The sequence below is a fragment of the Bactrocera oleae genome, chromosome X (genome assembly GCF_042242935.1).
Source record: "Bactrocera oleae isolate idBacOlea1 chromosome X, idBacOlea1, whole genome shotgun sequence".
Taxonomy (NCBI): Eukaryota; Metazoa; Arthropoda; class Insecta; order Diptera; family Tephritidae; genus Bactrocera; species Bactrocera oleae.
This window is the reverse complement of record NC_091541.1, coordinates 19,287,070-19,308,126: the sequence shown is the minus strand read 5'-3', so window position 1 is coordinate 19,308,126 and position 21,057 is coordinate 19,287,070. Positions and strand designations below refer to the sequence as shown.

At 37.9% G+C, this 21,057-nt stretch overlaps 1 long non-coding RNA gene across 1 annotated transcript; it reads right to left on the bottom strand.

Moving 5' to 3' along the window:
• Nucleotides 1–9,636: 9,636 nt before the first annotated feature.
• On the bottom strand, nucleotides 9,637–19,721 carry LOC138858153 (uncharacterized). Its single transcript, XR_011397376.1, has 2 exons — nucleotides 19,385–19,721; nucleotides 9,637–11,208 (listed from the first exon to the last, which is right to left on the bottom strand). It is a non-coding gene; the product is annotated as an uncharacterized lncRNA (long non-coding RNA).
• Nucleotides 19,722–21,057: the final 1,336 nt, after the last annotated feature.

The following is a 21,057-nucleotide window of genomic DNA, read 5'->3' as shown; positions in this document are numbered from 1 at the left end:
GTTGGTCTCCGCCTTATTCAATTTGCGGCTAGCGTAAGCTATTACGCGTTCACCTCTTTCCAATTTCTGTGTCAGCACTGCACCAAGGCCGATGTTACTAGCGTCTGTCTGCAAGGTAAATATCTGGCTGAAGTCCGGACATGCGAGGATAGGAGCCTCTGTTAGCTTCACTTGATGCTTTCAAACGCTTCTTGTTGTTCAGCTCCCATTTCCAGTGTCTCCCTTTCTTTAAGAGGGCAGTGAGCGGCTGGCTCATCGTCGCGAAGTCGGGTACAAAGCGGCGATACCAGGAGGCTGTCCTAAGATATTGGCGTACTTGTTTTGCGCTAGTTGGGGGCTTCAGCTCCTTGATTGCTGCTACTTTCTCGGGGTCGGTGTGGATGCCTTTGTCACTGATCACGTGACCTAAATACCGAAGTTCCTTCTTAAAAAACTCACATTTCTCAGAATTGATTCGAAGGTTGGCCTGCTGTAGTCGCTGCAGTACCGTTCGTAGATTCTGTATATGTTCCTCCAATGTAGAGCCTATCACGATTATGTCGTCGAGGTAGACGAAAGCGTGTGGTTCCACCTCAGGGCCTATGACCTGGTCGAGTACCCTCTGGAACGTCGCAGGTGCCGAATGTAAGCCAAGTGGCATGAATAGGCCACGCCCAGGTACGGCTGCCTTGCTCTAAAGGTATCTGCCAGTAGCCGTTCTTGAGGTCCAGACTACTAATATACCTTGCTCGTTGTAACTTGGCTAATATGTGTTGTATCCTAGGTAAGGGGTATGCGTCGGGTACTGATCGGGCGTTGAGTTGCCGATAATCCACGCATAGACGCCACTTACCGTTTTTCTTTCGGGCCAATACAATCGGCGCGCTGTGAGACGGTCGTGTCCATACGTTCTGCAAGTCGTGACGATACGAAACTTTTTGAGGCACCAGTGTCGATGACGGCTTCCGCCGGTTCTCTGCCAAGCTTGATTAAGGCGTATACCAGGCTGCGCTCCTGATGCATAATTACTGCCGGTTCGGCGCTGAGTTCTGTGGGTGGTTGTTGCTGATGCGCGTTTACCGTCGTATTGTGTTGGGAAACCGTGGGACGCTGTTGTGAACATGTGATGCGGGTTGGACGGGTGGATGGTCTGGCCGCGTTGTATTTCTTACCTCGTGGTCACCTATGATGTGTCTCGGCATCTCGCGGCGAGACGTCTCCACTGTTCTCCGATGTCCTTCATGGATGCCTTCGTACTCTTCTGCCAGCGTGATAAGTTCGGCTAGTGTCTCGAAGTCTCGACGCCGAATGTAGAGCAGATAATCGGTGTGGCTATTTCGGAAGATCCTTTCCAATCGCTGCTCCTGATTGTATCCAGCGTGTCTCATTAAATTCTGCATAGCGAGAACGTAGTTTTTGTATTTTTTCCGCACGTGTTGTCTTCGTTGCCGTATGTCATCTTCGAAGCGTTCGCAGTAACGTGCTGGTAAGAAGAAAAGCAAAAAATCTCTTTTGAAGGTAGTCCAACTCCTCCAATGTTCGTTGTTGTTGCGATACCATTGAAGAGCGGTACCACACAGTAACTCGGGCATGGTTCTTGGAAGCAGGTCTGTGTCTATCATGTATACTTCGGAGAGCTCTTCCAATCGTTTGATGAACGCTAATGGGTCTCTCCCTCCGTCGTACTTTACGGACCACTTCCTCACCTTTTCGATGACAGGTGCAAATGTAACCATCTGGTTCTGTTGAGTTGACATGCCTTTATTCGGCATGATTATTGGTGGCGGCAGTCGTCGTGATAATTCCGCGAAAATGTCCGCGGTTCCTCTGCCTTGATCTGGTTGAAGTGGTGTCTTCTGATCGCCTTCATCTCGTGAAGCGAACTCCTTTGTTTTGTATGCCACTTCCATTTTTAAGAACTTTTCGTGTATTTCGGGATCTTCGTCCGCCTTGTCTGAAAGTGCAGTTATGCGCTTTTACCGAGTCCCTGCTCGGGCGCCAATTGTAACGAAGCTTTTTGCTGCCACCTGCTTCTTATGATTTGCTGAGGTATACTCGCCGTGTCCAGGGTTCGTTACAATAAATTTGTAAACTGTGGGGCTCTTTTTACAAAACGTACTTTATTCAATATACAATCACAAACTGGTGTCTTCCGCGTTGTAGTAGCGTCACCCGATGATAGCGCTATGACATAGTAGGGGTTTACGTGGCCCGTTAGCGCGTCACTATCACGCGGAATTACGGAGGGCAGTGGCAGCGGCCGCGATGCCAAGCGTGGAGCAGGTCAGAGGATCGACTCACTACCCACTTCACGCGTGACTTCCAGCCTTCGCACGCTAAGGAGTGAAATGCCTGCCAGAGGATCGACTCACTGCGAGACATTCACTCCTTACCGCAGTAACGTCGTTCGCCTTTCCGCGTTTTCATTGAATAGCTCTTATACGATAGCGTATACTACTCTGCCGCGCTCTGGGTGTGCTAGGCGGCTTAGGATGACTTACGTTTGTTCCTGTTGTGATGATGGCTTCGACGGCGATTCTACCGCTGCGTGAGTTGACGCTCGTGGGTGTTACGACGACGACGTCTAGATGTTTCTGGTCGCCTCATGCAACAAATAGTCCGTCAAGAGTTTTATATTCCAAGACTCAGGCCCAAAATAAAGAAATGCATTTTCATGTGCAAGATCTGCACTATGCATAAGCAGAAGATGCGAACGCAGATTATGGCAGCACTTCCTCCGGAACGCTGTAACTTCGCTTTGCGTTTCACTATTACAGGTGTCGACTTTGCTGAGCTTTTTCAGATAAAGGAATCCATGTTAAGGTCTCCCACCCTCATGAAAAGCAATGTGGATTTCTTTGTCTGTTTTACAACAAAAGCCGTAAAAACTCATGAGCGACAATGGCAAAAAATTTATAGGAGCTCAAAGAGCAACAAAAAAACAATTCATGAATTTTGTCAAATCAAACAAGTCTCAACTGAAATTGTACAGAAGTACGCTCCCCAAGGTATTTACTGGCAGTTTATCCCTTCAAGCGCTCCTCATATGGGTGGTTTATGGGAATCAGCTGTAAAAAGCTTTAAATCCCACTTTATAAAAGAAACTACAAATTTAATTATGAAGAATTTACGACATTATTAATTTTGAACATTGAAGCCGTTCTCAATTCACGGCTGTCTCCCCCTTACAGAATGGCGGCTTGATTGCATAGAGAAACTGCATCATGGATCCGACGGTCATATACGCGTAGTTGACCTCCGTACTCGAAACGGAACGCTAACCAGACCGCTCGTTAAACTATGCTTCCTACCAATCGCAGATAATAGCGAAAACGCAAATAATAAAACATCCGTACAATAATATATACACGCAGAAATCTAAGCATCCGTCTAGTAACCTAAAACCGAAATAAACCGCAAATATGATAAATCACCACAATATATACTAATACAATAATGGGTGGACTAATACGACCCCCACAAACCAAATAAAGTTGGTTACATTTAAAAGGATATCCATTATCTATATCACTGAGGCGCCCTGGGGCTACCCCCGTAGGAGCGCCTCTGACAACACCAGCAACAACTGCACCGACTGCTGCACGAAGTGCCATGCGGCCAACGCCTACTTTAGTTTCGGAGCCGCCTCGCCTCCGATGCCCGCTCTGTTGCCGTTCAGGGTATGACACCCAATCAACGCCAGTAGGTGGCTTAGACGCATGACACGTAGGAATGCGTGTCCGATATCGTGTGCCAACACTGCGACAGGCCGCATCATACTTTGCTGCACAGAAACCCAAGTCGCCCTGTCGCACGGCCCTCAGTACCCTGCAGCCATGATGCAGCCCGTCGTCCACAGCCAAGCCGTGCAGCACTACCCCGTCGACGACAAGCACTTGCCGCACCCCGTACTTGGCGTCAACTCAATGCACCTCGTCGCGACACCAACCTTTAAGGCCGCAGGACAGGCCTCAGCAACGTTGCAACAGCTGCCGCGACTGCTAGGCTGAACATTCGCCTAAGGGGCCGGGATAGTTAAATAAGTTCAGCTTTCCGCCCTGATGCAGTCAACAACACAGCACATCACCCCACTCACACGACAACACAACATACCACTTACAAGACAACACTGACACACCACACCTGGAAACATCCGTATACCCACATACCACGCAAAAAGGCAACCTTGCTGGAAGCAGCAGCATACACCCAGACACAGCAGAATACCTCTACACACCAACATGAACAAAAGGAGGGAGAGTGATCGCACCGTCCCTCATTATTCTCGAAAGCGATCTCGGAGAAGTCGTTTTTTTTTTGAAGTTCCGCCTTTTTTCCTGTCGCAAACGTTTTAACGCAACTTATACTATAATATCTTTATATTAGTATTTTTAACAAGAAATCAAGAATTATAACCTCACTTGGATAAGATAATTTATTAAATTACAATCGAAATATACGACCGTGGAGTGTGTAATATTTTTCTAATTATCCGTTTAATTTTTTACAATACGTGAGCGTTTAGTGGAAAGAAAAGTTGAGGTGAAAAAAAAGTTAAAACGTGAACAGTGTATAAACCTGAATCCAATAAATTGAACTTCTTCTTCTTTTCGGAACCGTCGTTAGTTTCGATCCAACGGTATTGTCGTTAATGATCACGATCCCTTCATCAAAATGACTGAGGCGATGGCTACAGTGATCAATATAATATATATAATAATAAGATAATAATTCAGAATAGTTGTCATTTGGAACAATATACGTTATTCAGAAACGTACATGCTCTGAAACATATAGCAAGATAATACGTTCTGAAATTCGCCGTTTTGACAGAAGAACGTGTACCATTCCAAAGTTGTTCTTTGATTACAAAAAATTAGAACTGCTACAAATTAAGATAAGTACATCCATTTGCCTTAGAAAGTTTTCAGGTCGCAACCGAGTTACGGCCCAAAATTTATTAAACGAAAATTTCGTTAAAAACTTGATTCGACACGATGATGGTGAAAAGGTTTTGAAAGGCGTTAGATCCTCACCTGCGATTTGGGAAGCAGAGAAGAAAAAGGCAGTAGCTTTGATTCGCCAATTTGGGCTTTTCTTCCTTCTTTATCACTTTATCGGCTGTAAAATCTCAGTGGGTTTTTGGTCATCCTCTCTAAAACTGTTGATTCTAAAGATATTTCAAAAGAGGAAGCCAATAGTTTAACAACCCGAGATACTTGTAGATATCGCTTAATTCGGTCAGACGCGGTTACTTGTGCTAGATATTTTGACTACCGCTATCGACAAATTCTTAAGCTTTTTAAAGATAACGACGGCATTTTTGGAGAGCATTTTGTCACAAATTTCTACTTGAGAGTGGAGCTTCAACAGAGAGGACAACAGTTTTGTCGTTTTGGTATACCATATCCACCAATGCTTTCAACGCAAATACTGTTACCTCTTTCAGAAACAAGTCAAAATTCAGAAAGACACTAGGAAAACTTTTTCAAAATTCAAAACCTTTTAAATTCAAATATGATTACAGAAGACATTTCTAATTTAAGAAATTTTGAACATTTCCTGTCTGATAGTAGAATAAATATGTGTTTTGATGACTATGTGTTAGCCCTTAGATCAAGTTTAACCAAACCCAAATTTTTTCTAAAAAGAAAATTACAGGATCGTTTTATAAACGCTTATAATCCTCTGATTTTGGAACTCCATAGAGCAATTATGGATATCCAATATATACTGGATGCATATGCTCGCTGTTCAAATATACAATAATTAATTATATTAACAAGTCTAACTAGGCTCTTAAATGAAGCTATATGAGAGGTAAATGCTGGAAAATATACTGTTACGAAAAACTTAAACATATAGGTCACAAACTTTCAAATGTTCTAGAAAGTCTTAATAATGAAATAAACTTAGAGGAAGGAACACGAACTTACCAATCGTGAAAAATAAGTATTGGCACTTCCAGAAATAAACCCAAACATAAATTTGCTGAACTTGCATGATGAAGATTCAACAGATAATGGCAATGAATTTGATTGCAATATTAGACTTATTTAATTACACCCTTTAATTCCAGTTAAGGAAAAGTTTTCTTTAGTTCAAAGTCTAAATACTAAGGAAAGAACCTATTTGACACATTTAATGCACTAAAACAAATCATCCATTTTATGAGCTCATTGGCGGCGGTGCAGGTATAAGAAAGAGTCGTTTAAAATCTGCAATATATCAAGCTCTTAACCATCGTTACAATTCTACACCTGGATCCAATCCAAGTTCCTTAAAAGTTCTTCTATGCGCACCTACGGGTAAAGCAGCATTCGGAATAGGTGGAATGACCCTTCATTCAATATTCTCTTTACCTGTTAAGGCCTCTTAGCAATGACACAGTTAATTCATTATATTCCAGACTTATCGATTTAAAATTAACCATAATTGATGTAATATCGATGGTAGGTGCTCGTATGTTTAGCTCTGTTAATGCGAGATCAAAACAAATTTTCAAAACAGACAGCCCCTTCGGTGGTATACCGATCATAGTGTTTGGTGATTTGAAGCAACTCTCACCTGTTGGAGATAGGACCTTAACCAAGGCTACGAAAGCACCGACTAGCTGGGACCATCAGGTGGATGTACAGCATCGCAGACTTCGGTAGGACTTGAACTGTCAAATCTGCAAAGACTTGCCTGCATCTGCGCGTCGGGCGCAATGCGTACGTGTCCGACTGCAGCACTGGAAGTAATGCTGGAACTTACACCGCTGCATATGGTAATCAAGCAGACAGCCAAACAGACTCTCCTTCAAATGACAGCAGAGGGAGTTGGCAGAGGGAAAGCAATCTCGCCCCAGCAGATGAAGGCGCTAAGTGAGGAAATGCCACTGGCCCTTCTCCCAACGGACAGCATTACCAAAGTAGTAAGCTTCACTAAGAAGTTCAATGTTACCCTTGGCAACAAGGCGGGATGATTCATCGCTGGACCTGCTTCTAAGAGAAAGCATTCCATTCCCGTGGGAAGTTTTCCAAGCATTTTTCAAGCCGATATCTATGCTATAAGTCGGTGTGTAGTTATAAACCTCCAACTCAACTGTCGCAATAAAAGTATTGCTATACTCAGCGATAGTCAGGCGACACTAAAAGCGATCTCTGCCTATGAGGTCAGATCGCTTCTAGTGCAGAAGTGTATAGAACGGCCCAACAGCTTATGAGACCACAACCGAGTGCATCTTATTTGGGTGCCTGGCCACAGGGGTATAGCCGATAACGAACTGGCTGACAAGTTGGCCCGCTCTGCAGCCTCCACAAAAATGGTAGGACCGGAACCATGCGTAGCGGTTAATCACATACCATTAAAGAACTGCTCCGTATGGAAGAAAGAGTAGGCAGGGAGAGACATTGGCAACAACTTCAAGGCATGCGCCATGCCAGGTTGCTGATTGGGGGTTACGACCGTAAACGGTTTAAAGTCGTAATCAATCTCCCGAGGAACCAATTCCGGCTGCTTTTCGCGTTTTACACCGGCCATTGCAGGCTCAAGAAGCATCTCTTCAACATAAGCTTAGTCTCTGCAAACTGTCGGTTCTGTGACATGGAGCCGGCAACCCCAGAACGTCTGCTAATGAACTGCACAGCAGTCTGCAGATTCAGAATCAAGGCCCTGGGATCCATGTTTCCAAACAGGGATTGTATTGCTTCACTAGCACCCAGCAGAATATTGGAGTTTATGAACATGCTGGGGCTAGATGAGTCCATATGACTTAAGGGAGGGCACAATAGACCATAGGACGTGGTGCATACCTCAAAACTAATCTATCTACCTATCTAGGTGGACACAGCAATACTTTGAATTTACAATAATAATAAGAAAACGGGAGGATCAGGCCTTTGCAATTGCATTAAACCATATAACATCTGGTACTATGACAAATGAGGACATATCACTCATTGAAACTCGAGTGGTTAATTTCGAGGAAGTTCTCGATCTCTAATTTCAATACCCTTAAGCACAGTCGAATCCCAACTGAAACTATCCTTTCAACTGCAAAAGACTCAGTGAAACGAATTGGTATAAGTGAAAACAAATATTTTGGAAAGAAATAACTTTTAAAAACTTCTGAAACGCAAGGACTGCCCTATGAGTTGACACTCCGGCAAATATATGAGTAAAGTGAATAAAAACACATGTGATGGCTTTCTTAGTGGGGCAGCTAGACAACTTGAGTAAATTGATTTCCATTGTTCTTTTCCAACAATTCTGTGGATTAAATTTTTGGAACCATCTGTTGGTTTGATAGCACGACAAAAAAGTCTCATCCTCTAGAAAGTACCTGGACACCAATTGAAAAAGTTCTAAAATCTTTTCAATATAAAAGAAATGAACAAATTTCAATTGAAAGAAATCAGTTTCCAGTTGTTCCGGCTGAGGGAATAACTATTCATAAAAGTCAGGGTGCCACATATAATAAAGTTGTAGTTCATACTCGACCCAGAATGCCTAGAGCTTCATACATATGCAGTCGAGCTACTACTCCAGAAGGTCTATTCATCAAGGGAAATTTAATTCCTTCTAACAAATTTTCTGAATCGGTTCCTGTATTTTGAGAACTGAGGGATTTGAACACAAATAAAGCTCTGACAACAAGTTTCAATTTTATAATTTCCCGAACATCAGGACATCAAATTTTATTCCATAATGTTCAGAGTCTTCATGTTCACATTAATGATACAAAAAGCGACTGTTTCATGCTATCTATTAGTAATGTTTTGTTTTGTTAATTTATGTTTTGTAGAAACTTGGTGTTATCCTTGTAAAAATTTTGATAAACCAGGGTTTGCTCCAATTAACGAGCTGAGTATAGATAGCACGGAAACTAGCAACAGAAATAAACGGGGCATTATAATATATTCAAAGCATGGTATTGCAAGTTCTTTAGAACATATTTTCAAACGTGGATCCTTCCCATGGTAACGCAATTACTTTTAAGACAGTACACAGGTATCATGACAGTATTTGTGTCTCTATTTCGAACTCAAGTTTTCAGACTTATTGCAATATTTCTTCAATTTTTTTCTTCAAATATAATCGAATTAGAATGGTATAGCAAGTTTGACAGTAGTTTTTCGGATAATTTTAAGAAAAATATGTAAATAATCTAATTAAGAAAATTTAAATTATATGTATAATTGGTTATTATAAAAGACATTATATATAAGGAGAAAAGAATTATAATTTAGATATATGTATCAGAATCTCTATAAAAATGTATGTTTATTTTTGTAAATATTATATACAAATTAATATAATAATATAATTTTTAAAGTTGTTAACATTTATTAATTTTTAAGCTAAACATGTATAATAAAATCGATAAAATAAATTAAAAATGTTATTCATTGTCACCGATTCCTTTTCATACTGCTCAATACAGTTGTAATGCATTCTATATAAAATCAATTATAAGCGTATAAGTTATCTAGTGTGGTAGCAAAATGTCCTATGTTAGAAACAAACTGTTCGCAGGCTACGCCTTCAGATCCAGTCACAGTAAGTTACCGTGTGTAGTAGCAAAATGTCCCACGTTAGATGCAAACTGTTCGCAGTCTACGCTTTCACATTCAGTCACAGTTACATATAGTTATTACAAGAACAGATTGTAGCTTGTATAGTTGGTGCAGTACACTTCTGCATTTATTGAGTCTGATTAGAACTAATTTACATTACAAAATTAACTTAAAGCTAAACCTAAAAGTTGAACACATAAGCTACAAAGCTACAGCCGGCAAGCCGACTCAGCATAAGCGATAACGTAGACATTTGCAGCATAATCAAGTATCAGATTACCGCAGCTGACCACTAACTCATGCGTCAGCGGAGCAAATGATGAACTTCTGTACCTCCCGCGAAGCTTGTCTTCTCTTTGAGATTTGCCATATGATGATAAAGCCACTTAAGATGACGCTAAGAGCAATACCGGCGATAATCCATGTATTGATTGAGTCGGTGGACGCCAGCTCTTCTTTGTCATCTTAGATGACACGAATATTGACATTGTTCATTCTATGAAGTTGCGGCATACTCAAGACTGGGTCGTGACTAACGATGTTAAGCAGCGGTGACACCGCTATGCCTGGTTTCCTATTCAGTGGTTCACATATTTCGTGCCATTGATGATTGCGCAGAAACGGAAGGTGACGAGGTATGTCCCGTTCGTAATAATCTCTGGGCCATCGTCTGTACTGACTCTTGCTATGCTCTCGTTGATAATTATGATTTCATTATCTACTTGCGAGTTAGGCTTCAGGTGGCTTGGCTGAGTGCGGCGGGAGGCCACGCCGCTAGCATGCAGTGCTCGTGCACAGGTGTCTTGTGCCGTTGTTGTTACGCATTCGTTAACCGCTAGTTTGTCGTAGGTGCAATCGGCTGCGGTATCATCTTGTATCTGTAGTGTTACATGTTGATGTGATACCGGGAAAACTGGTGACTCTGGTACAGATAGACTTAAATCTATGGTAGGCTATGAGTAAATTAATTATATTCTCGGACTGTAAGACTTTAATCTTCGATGCTTCAGTTAGGCTAACTATGGGGATCTCTACGGGGTGTTCCTTTAAGATTCTCTCCAAATCTTTATTCTTCATTAGCCTTAGCCAATGTAATTGTGAGAATCAAGTTTGAAATCTGGTTTATTATTATTCTATTCTATTTCTCTTTAATAATGTTTTATACAAATGCGGTGCGTCAACCAACTCATTCTTTTTTGCTTTAAGTATTTCATTTATCGTATCTGTGAGTTTATTAATTTGTTTCTGTGTTTCTGAATTAATTATTATTTGCCTATTATTTGCATCGATTAACTTTAACTCAGCCCATTTAACTTTTCCAAAATTGGCCGCATCTGGCGTGCCGGCTATTACCTTGAGTGCTGACCCTAGGAAATCCAGACTTCTTGCCATTCTATGGGGCACTTTTATTATGGACAACAAATTTCTAATATGTTTTATATCCACGTCTAATAACTTTCGCATATGCGATTGAGGGAATAACTCTGCTAATTCTGCGGTTTCATCTAACATGCTAGCAAATTCTGTCAGGTTACTCGAATGCCTTAAATAGTCCATTTGTTTCCACACCAACACTTTCCCGTCTATCACCGGCATATAATTGGAATGAGAGTAGTCGATAATCCGACAATATACGACTCCTGACAATAAAAGGACTGAAAATTTAATCCTGCAAAGATAGAAAAGGCGGGAATAAAGATCGTTGTGTTAACTATAAACATTAGCCTTGGGATTTTCACGCGTGTAAGTAAGTGCTACTTAAGGTTGTTGACCACGCCTTAATAAGAACAGACGTTCCCAGGTCTGCTTGAGTCGTTTTCTCTGTGCAATGCGGTGTTAACTTACTTCCTAACCTTATATTGTTTTTTCTAAAACTTTTTCGCCAACTTCAAAAACTATTTTGCCTGTTCGAGTTAGATCTTTCAATGTTATCATGTTATGCTTTTGCGATTTAATTTTTTATGGTCCACACACAATTTTTATGAATCACATCGATCGGGTTGGGCTTGTGACCGAGTGTATGGATCGATTGTAGGCTATTGTTGCCCGTTCATAAAACAGGTATGAAAATACTCGTAACCTTGTTAAATTCGACTTTAAATTTTACCCAACCTTCTTGAAGTATAATACAAATTAATTAGTTTAAATCGCGCTCAAATTCAGTTCCGAAAAAAGTCCCGAGTATGCAATATATTAATTTAGGTTCAACGAAGGGACGAATAATTTCAATGCCCTTAAGCTCAGCCGAATCCCAACTGAGGCTATCCTATCAACTGATAAAGTATTAGCTAAAGAAATGGGTATAAGGTAAAATGACAATATTTTGAAAACTTCTGAAACGCAGAGACTGCCTTATGAATTGACACTAAAACTAAACACTAACCAAAAAAGATATTTTTGCATTTTTCTTTTCCAGCATTTCTGGGGATACAATTCTCGGAACCTTCTGTTACTTTGATAGCACGATCAAAGAAGCCTTATCCTCTAGAAAGTTACTGGACACCAGTTCAAAAAGTTTTGAAATCTTTTCACAATAAAAGGAAAGGAACAAATTTCAATTAAAAGAAATCAATTTTCAATTGTTTCGGCTGAGGGAATAACTATTTATAAAAGTCAGGGTGCCACGTATAAGTAGTAGTTCATACTCAACCCAGAATGCCTAGAGCTTCGATATATGAGGTTTGCAATCGAGTTACTATTGCAGAAGGTCTTTTAGTTATAGGAAATTTTATTCCTCCTAACAAATTTTCTGAATAGTATTTAGGGAATTGGTGGAAATGAACACAACTAAAGCACTGCCAACAAGTTTCAATTTTGTGATTTCTCGAACATCAGAACGTTTAACTTTGTTCCATAAAATTCATAGTGTCCCAGCTCATGCTTATGATGCTGAGCAGCTGAGGATAGATAGAGAAAGCAATCAAAACGTACTAATTTTTGGAGATTCCAACATTTGTCAAAAACTCTCAGAGACTACCATAGGAAATATTTTCCAAGAAAAAATCTTTAATTCTCTGTTTGCATTTTCAAACATGTATCCTTCCCATGTCAATTCAATTACTTATGAGACCGCGCATAGCTATCATGATAGAGTGTGTCTCTATTTCGAACTAAAGTTTTCAGACTTAGTACAATATTACTTTTTTTTCAAACAAAATGGCATAGCAATTTTGACAGCAGTTTTTAAGAAAAATGTAAGAAAATAAAATACATTAAAATATATAATAAATTAAAATAAATTATTTCTGTTATATACTATAAGATAGAAATTAAATAATATAAGAACAAATGAAATGTAATTTGGATAAATGATGATACAAAGATATGTATGTACTATATACCATTGTAGAAGAATCTCTAAAATCGTGTATTTAAAATTGAAAAGATTACATCAGGGTTGCAAAAAATGCATTAAAAATATGATTAACATTTTAATTAATTTTTTTTATTGTGTAATTTTGTAAAAATAACCAAAAGATGTAAATCCCACATACCGGATTAAAAATTAACAAATAAGGAAGTTCTAAGTTCGGGTGTAACCCTTCTACTCTTGCAATTTGCAAGGATCAAAGCCAGGGAAATTACTTCAGGTGTTGGCAAAATTTTATATTAAAGGAAGCATTGATCCGATTCAACCAATTTTTGACACAAAGACATACTATTTTCGAGAGTTTCATTTATTTATTTTATTATATAAATTATTATTAAATTGTTAATCCCAAACATCTTGGATTAAAAAATGAAATTTTGATTTTTAATTCCAAAATCGGGATTAAAACTCTGGATTACCTACAACTAAATTATAATATTGTGGCGAACACGAGTACCAGAACAAATCAGAATTGACGATAAACTGCCAGAAGCAACTAAACAGCGAATTCGTAGTTGCCAGAATGTTGTAGTAGCGAACTTTTGTTAAAAATTTACTATATAAGGGCTGCCGGATTGTGCAGCAGACACAGTTCTAATTAGAGTGTTGCCGTGTAAAGAGCAATTAAGCTATAAGCAATAAGTTGCAAGTTCGAATAGCGAGCAATAAGTGTTAAGTAGTTGGAATTGGAAATAGAGATAAGTGTATAGCATTAAATTGGGACTTTAATTTAACAATCCAGTGATCGAGCTCAAGAGTGAGTTATATTTAGACGATTTATCGTTACAATTGGTGTCAAATAAATTCCCAAGGAGATAATTATTTGAAAATGGCCAAGTTTAACGATCTGAAGATTCCAAAAATGAAAAAGGAGCTAGAGCAACGTGGTTTGGCGACAAATGGATTAAAAACTGAATTACAAGCACGGTTGAGAGAGGCCATGGAGGCGGAAAACATTAATGTTGAGGAATATGTCTTTCACATGGAATTAGAGGAAAAGACAACAAAGATAGAAGAAAAGAAAGAGGCTCAATGCTCGTCAAAGATTGTGGACATAAACATGATTTTTGCTGCAATATCGTAGATGGGGAAAGAGATGTCAACGCAAATTTCGACACAATTTAAAGAGCAGGATGGATACACGTATGTCTCAATAGTCAACGCTAATTTCGACACAATTTAAAGAGCAGGGTACACGTATGTCTCAAATGTCAACGCTAATGTCGACACAATTTAAAGAGCAGGCTACACGTGTGTCTCAAATGGAAACGCGATTGTGAACGCATTTGGAAGAGCAGTTCGCAGCGCAAGATGCACGTATATCATTTAAGAAAGGAAAATTCAATTTTTTGAACGCTATTGTACTTATTTGCGGTAATTTTTTGGCGTTAATAACTGCAATTCGCATGTGCCGTAATATGATATGGCTCCCACACTATTAGACCCGAACCGGCTGTGTAAGCGATTCTCCTCATTCCGCAAGTCGTAGAAATAACAAGTAAGGATGGTTAAGTTCGGGTGTAACCGAACATTTTATACTCTCGCAATTTCAAAAGATCAGTGGCGTCTTGCAAAAGTGTATATTAAAAGTGTTGCGAAACAATTGAGCATCTATTAATCGATGAAATCGTGGACGGATTAGAATCAAATTATTTTTAATATTAACTTATGTTTATATTATAAGCCGTAGATTCACTTTGTTTCATTACTACATTTAGCTTTTCCGAAATATTAATGTTAAGATCAATCCAATTAACTCTAATGAGATACATGTGCTATAAACTCAATCAAAGCTAAATTTTATATATTGTATATACCACATATACCATACACAACACATATATTAAATTTAGCTTGGTGAGAAAAACATCAACCAAATGATGGGAAATCCCAATTACATTCTGTACTAATGAAAATCAAATATAAGAGCTGAGGTAAACTATGGTATATCAAATATTAAAATTCACTTAATTTTGCAAAGATATTTTTAATATATAATATGTATGTACCGATATGTACGGTGTAAAGTCAACCGGAAGTTTGAAACTCTTATAGAATATATGTAATTCTATTCAGTCAGTTTTCTTACACAAGGTATATGGGGTCTAGGAATATTTTGACCCGATTTTATCCCGTTTTGGTATTACAACATATCATTACCAGAAATAGATGCTCTCTGAAAGAAACCCTACATATTTACCAGTATGCATATAAGATATAAAGTTAACCGGAAGTTCGAATAGATTTATATTAAGTACATATTGGGTATTAGGGAAGTACTAGAATGATTTTACCCATATTTGGCACAAGGACATTCATCACATGTTCTTCTCGAATTTTAATACTAGATCTCACAGATTGACCGATATGTTCTGTAAAAATTTGGCCATATGGACTTGGGTCAACATATTTGGGTCTAGGTAGGAAATATTCACTAATGTTTAATTTGTATACTGTAAAGTGAAGAATCAGATACAACTTCAAAATTTGTTATACGATAAGTAGGCGTGGCTATCATAAAATTTTCATACTGCATGATAGGAAAGTTTGTTTAAAAGAACACTTCCAAATGTGGTTGAAATATGTCAAGTAGTGCCTGAGATATAGAATTTGTCCTAAAGGTGAGTGGTGCCACGCCCATTGTCTAATTTTTACACCTGCTCCCTCAAGACCCTTCTCTACCATTTTGGTTGTGAAAATAAATGCTTGTGGTGCATTTTCTCATTGAGTTATCGCACTTTTATTAGTTTTATATGCGAAGTGGTCGTGGTCATTATCTGATTTGACCTAGTTTCAGAATGTATGAAGAAATTCTTAAAAGACTTCTTTTCATCCAAATTTGTTGAGGTGGATTTAACAGTTTGGTAGATATGTACATTTAACCGTTTAGTGGACCAGGCAACGCTCACTTTTAACATATTTTTTAGCTCTACTGTGTCCTTCGCTACTGCGATCTCCAGTAACACATTACAGTTTGTATGTTTTAGCGCTTGATTATGGCACTTTTGGGTTTTCGTTTAATGGCGTTTTGGGGCATGGCAGTGGTCCGAACAAGCCCATCTGCCATACCGATCTCTATGTGCCAAAAAAATATGCATCAAGTTTCATCAATATATCTCATTTTTTACTCAAGTTATCACTCGCACGGTCAGAAGGACGGACGAGCAGACGGATGGACGAACAGAGTCACCTGGGTTTCGAATCATCTCTTCATCCTGATCATTTATGAATCTCAATAAATGTAAGACGATGTGCTTTTCCCGTAGATCTGTGCACCCCTCTTCTTATGTAATAAAACACCATATTCTAGAACAAGTTTTTAACTATGTTGATTTGGGAGTTAATATGGACCCTAAGTTTAATTTCAGTCTTCATATTGATACCATGGTCTTGAAAGCAAAAGCTGTCCTCAGTTTTGTTAAACGTTGGTCTAAAGAATTTAGAGATCCGTATATTACTAAAACACTTTATACAACTTTGGTTAGACCTATATTGGAATATGGCTCTGTGGTATGGAACCCTAGCTACCAAATCCATTCTGACAAGTTAGAGTCGGTTCAAAAACAATTTTTACTTTTCGCCTTAGCGCATTTCCGATTTGATGCTAGGGTAAGTCTACCTCCATACACTAGTCGTTTAAAACTTATTAATCTACCTACACTTTCTAGTCGTATGGAAATGCTTGGCATAACATTCTTAGTGAAACTTTTGAATGGAACTGTTTGCAGTTCTTTTCTCCTGTCTGAAATTAAATTTAATATCCCGGTTCGCCTTTCGAGGCAGTTTAGACCTTTACTGCTAAAATCCTGTAGATCAAATTTTGAACTAAACGAGCCATTCCGCCGTATATGTCATGATTTTAATTCTCATTCCAGCACATTTGACTTATCTGACTCACTTTCCAAAATTAAAAAGACTTTATTGTTTTCTCTTAATAAATGAAAATGTAACAATTTATTATGTTGTAACTTTAGATCTTAGCTGTTGAAATTTTTGTTTCTGTAGCTGAGCAGTTTTAGATCTCAACACGTAAAAAACTCTCTTGCCTTTTCTGACTCGGCTAATTCCGCACGTATGCGGATTGCGCCCCTCGCGTCGGTTGGGCGGGAGGAGGGTAATCGTTGGGTTATTATTATTATTAAATATATATCACTCCATATCTTTTTCGATTACCGCAGTTTTATAAAAGTCCATATTCTTGAAATGCGTTTTTGATTTTTTCTCTACAGTTAAAATGATTAGTCTTTTCATATTGTACACCGATTTGAAAAAAACTATTCAATTTTGTAACCATGGTTGAAATATTTTGCGATATTATTAATTAGGGGCGCTAATCTGATGATGCAAAACAGGTGTATGCTTTTTCATCGAATATTAAACAAGCCAAAAATAAATATATGTATAACGGTACTTCCCATGCGTTCTATTTTACTGTTAAAGAAAGAAAAAGTCTGTCGATTTAAAAGCAGAAATAATAAGTACCAATTTGCTTAAAATAGAAAAATAGTAAAGAGAAGTTAATAAATAAAAAAAACCGTTAACTTCGGTTGCACCGAAGCTATAATACCCTTCACAAATACAAAGGTTCTTTACAAGAACTTGATTCTAATTTAATTTCGTGAATTTCGTCTTGGTCGTTCAGTTAATAAGGCAGCTATATGCTATAGTCTACCGATCTATACAATTTCTTCGGAAATTGCATTATTGCCTTAGACAATAACCCATGCAAAATTTCTTGAAGATACCTCGTTCCCATACAAGCACTTGATTCCGATCGTTCAATTTGTATGTTCGCTATATGCTATAGGGATCCGATCTCTACGATTTCTTCGGAGATTGGATTGTTGCCTTAAAGAATAGTCCATGCTAAATTTCGTGAAGATACTTAGTGAGGAAAAGACAGGTGCAAAATTTCAGGATCGATAGCTTAAAAACAGAGGGACTAGTTCGTGTATATACAGACGGACAGACGGACAAAGAGACGGACCTGGCTAAATCAACTTAGCTCACCATGCTGAACGATAGGAGGCTGTTAATCTGATGACTTGTAGTATTACAGTGGTCTGGAGTAGTTTTTTCATGAAACTTTCAATGATTTTGTTTTGTGATGTTCGTTAATTTTTAAACCCTTATCCCAAAAATCAGAAAACTTCAAACAAAATAACCGTATTATACTATAACGGCCAACAAATTTTTGTATCGATGAGAGCACAACAGTAAAGATATCTAGTGAGAACTCTGTAACCTTATATTTTGAGAATTTCTTTTTATCTTTTCTTAAAAAAGGCTTTTCGTGTTTTTTCCTTTTTATTTATTTTACTATAAAAAGGAATATATTAGACCATAAAAGCCTTATCTGTATTGAAATTAAATATCTTAAAAAATTAAAACTAATACAAAACAGCGAAAAAAAATTCGTATTCGAATTATTTATTATATTATATTAAAATAAAAATGTATATTCCTATTTTTATTTTGGTGATGACGGCATTTTAGTGTAAGGAGAAGTAAACATAGCCACCATTAAGTCTGCGTTCAGCTTTAAAATTAGTTATAAAATCGATTTGGCATTGATCTTACCAACTTATCTGTTTCCTCAGCTGTAATCTGGGACCATTCTTTTTCATAACACTTCGCAAAGTCTCTTTAATTTTTATTGTATGCTGACGAATTATTTTTCCCATCAGATCCCATAGATGTCCAATAGGATTGAGGTCAGGTGATTGAGGGGGCGTTTTAAGTTGTCTAGGGGCATTGTTGGATACTCCAAGATTCTCTGCACTTTGTTTCAAATTGTTTTTTAAAATGTTCAAATAACCCCATTTATCAATTGTGGGTTCAATAAATTCAACCGGACCCACACCACCAGCCGCCATGCAACCCCACACCATAATTCCGCCACCTCCAACAAGTGAACTATATGGTTTCTGTCGAGCGACTCTGTCATGACATCCAGCTTTTCATAAAATTTTTCTAGCAGTTTCGGCACAAATTGTTTTTTAATGGTTATATTTACGTTTTCAATAATCTTTGTAGACGTAATACGAGGGTTCACTTTCACAATATTTATTATTTTCCGGGCTGATAATATTTTCGGACGGCCCGATCGCGGGCGTTAAAATTCCGGTTTTTTTTAATTGTTTACGACGCGCTGGACAGAAGAATACGTTCTTCCAATAGTTTGCCCAATTTTTCTGAAACTTTCGCCATCTTTCCACAACTTATTGATAATTTTTCTTTCCGACATTAAAACACAATAGAATCTACGCAAAATGAAGGAACAAATTCATGAGAAGTAACAGTATTTCCAATTTAAGCTAACTGAACGCAGACTTTCTGGTGCCTATATTTACTTGTTATTACACTAAAATCCCGTTATCTCAAAAATGAAAATAGGAATATACATTTTTGTTTTTGCATTTAGAACTTAAGAATATAAAAAAGAAATACATGTAAAAAATTTGAACTGAATTACCTATTTACATTATGTTTTTACTTCACTTAAAAAAATGTGTCGGGTGAACGCAGACTTTATTGGCTATGTGTACATACCAAACAAAAATAAAGTTATCAGAATAACACTTTGCATAAATAGTACCCTCAAGGCATCGTCCAAAAATTTAATCGAAATCGCACTATAACTTGTGCCAAAAATGGTTAAAAGCAGGTAAAGACTACCTTTGTCCCCATATAACTAATATAAACATTTTCGAACGTCCTATTCACTTTATACCGCGCCTATCGATCAATATGTAAGAAATCTTAATGAAATTCAGAAGAATCTTTTACTAATAACAGTGTATACTCTTTCCTTAAATGGATGAAGTCATGGCGATACTTTCCTAATACCATGTTCGCACCGACACAAAATTCGTGTTTTCATAGACCAAAGATGTTTTCACGCGAAAACTTGTGTTTTCATCTATACAAAATCTGTCAAACGAAAACACAGTTTTCGCTGAAAACCCTTGAAAACTTACATTCCACTCATTATAATGGGTGCCTGCTCTAGTTTAATCGATATTATTAGAAGACATATTTTGCCAGCCCTAAATGTCAGTTGACAATTTGTTTACATTCCATAATTGGCCCAAACGTTCCCTACAAGAAACTGCTGATGGATTCACCAATATTGACATTGATATGTCAGTACTGTTAATTTACATTTGCATTTTTAAATTCAGAACTATCCAGGAGATGGCATCAAGTGAAAATTTATTTTTATATTTTCATATTTTATTATATTTTTTGTTGCATTCCTTTTTATATTTAAGTATATTATTATAACTAATTTTGATTAAAAGTTTGAAATTTATTAAAGAAAAAAAAATAATATTATTTACTGCGCAAAAGAATTTTTCACTTCTGATAGCGTTTCAGTCATAAATGACAATTTTCAGCTATGACGGATTTATAGTCAGCAATGACTCAGAAAAAACAAAACAAACAAACAAAAAGAAAACAAGGATCTTAAGAAAATGATAGAAACTTTGTTCTGCGCGCTGACAAAATTTTTTCAGCTATGACTGTCATATTACCCATCAGATGACCGTCACTGTTCGTGTAGGGTACATAACACATGTAAACAAATAGATGTGTGAACTGTCAATGAAAACTCATCGAAAATACACAATGTGTTAACACACGAACTTAGCCCTTCCTTACTTGTTTAAAGATTATTGTTGGGTTTTGGAGTCCGATATTATTTGATGTATAAATATGTGTACTCTTTATACAGGGTGGTTCGAATCGTGCTACAAAAAAAAACCGTATAACCTTTTTTTAAAAATGCAATACATTGATTTTTTTTATTGTATATATATTTAAAAATTATGAACCGTAAATGACTTCCATCTAGGTAAAAACTGGCTCACTCTTATAAAACATACCACACTCAACATCGGAGAAGACAGCACACGATAATACAGCACACATGAAATTAACAAACGGGATTGGATGGAAGCATCTACATCGCATTCGATAAATCAGCAATACGACACGCTACACCTGGTCGATTCGACACTGCTCCGAAGACGTCTTTTTCATACGATTCCTTTATACAATTCGATCGACATCGTTCCGCAACCAAATTCGATGCTCAGCGACCCTGGTCGACACGTTAACGCCCGAATCCTCGACGACCAACTC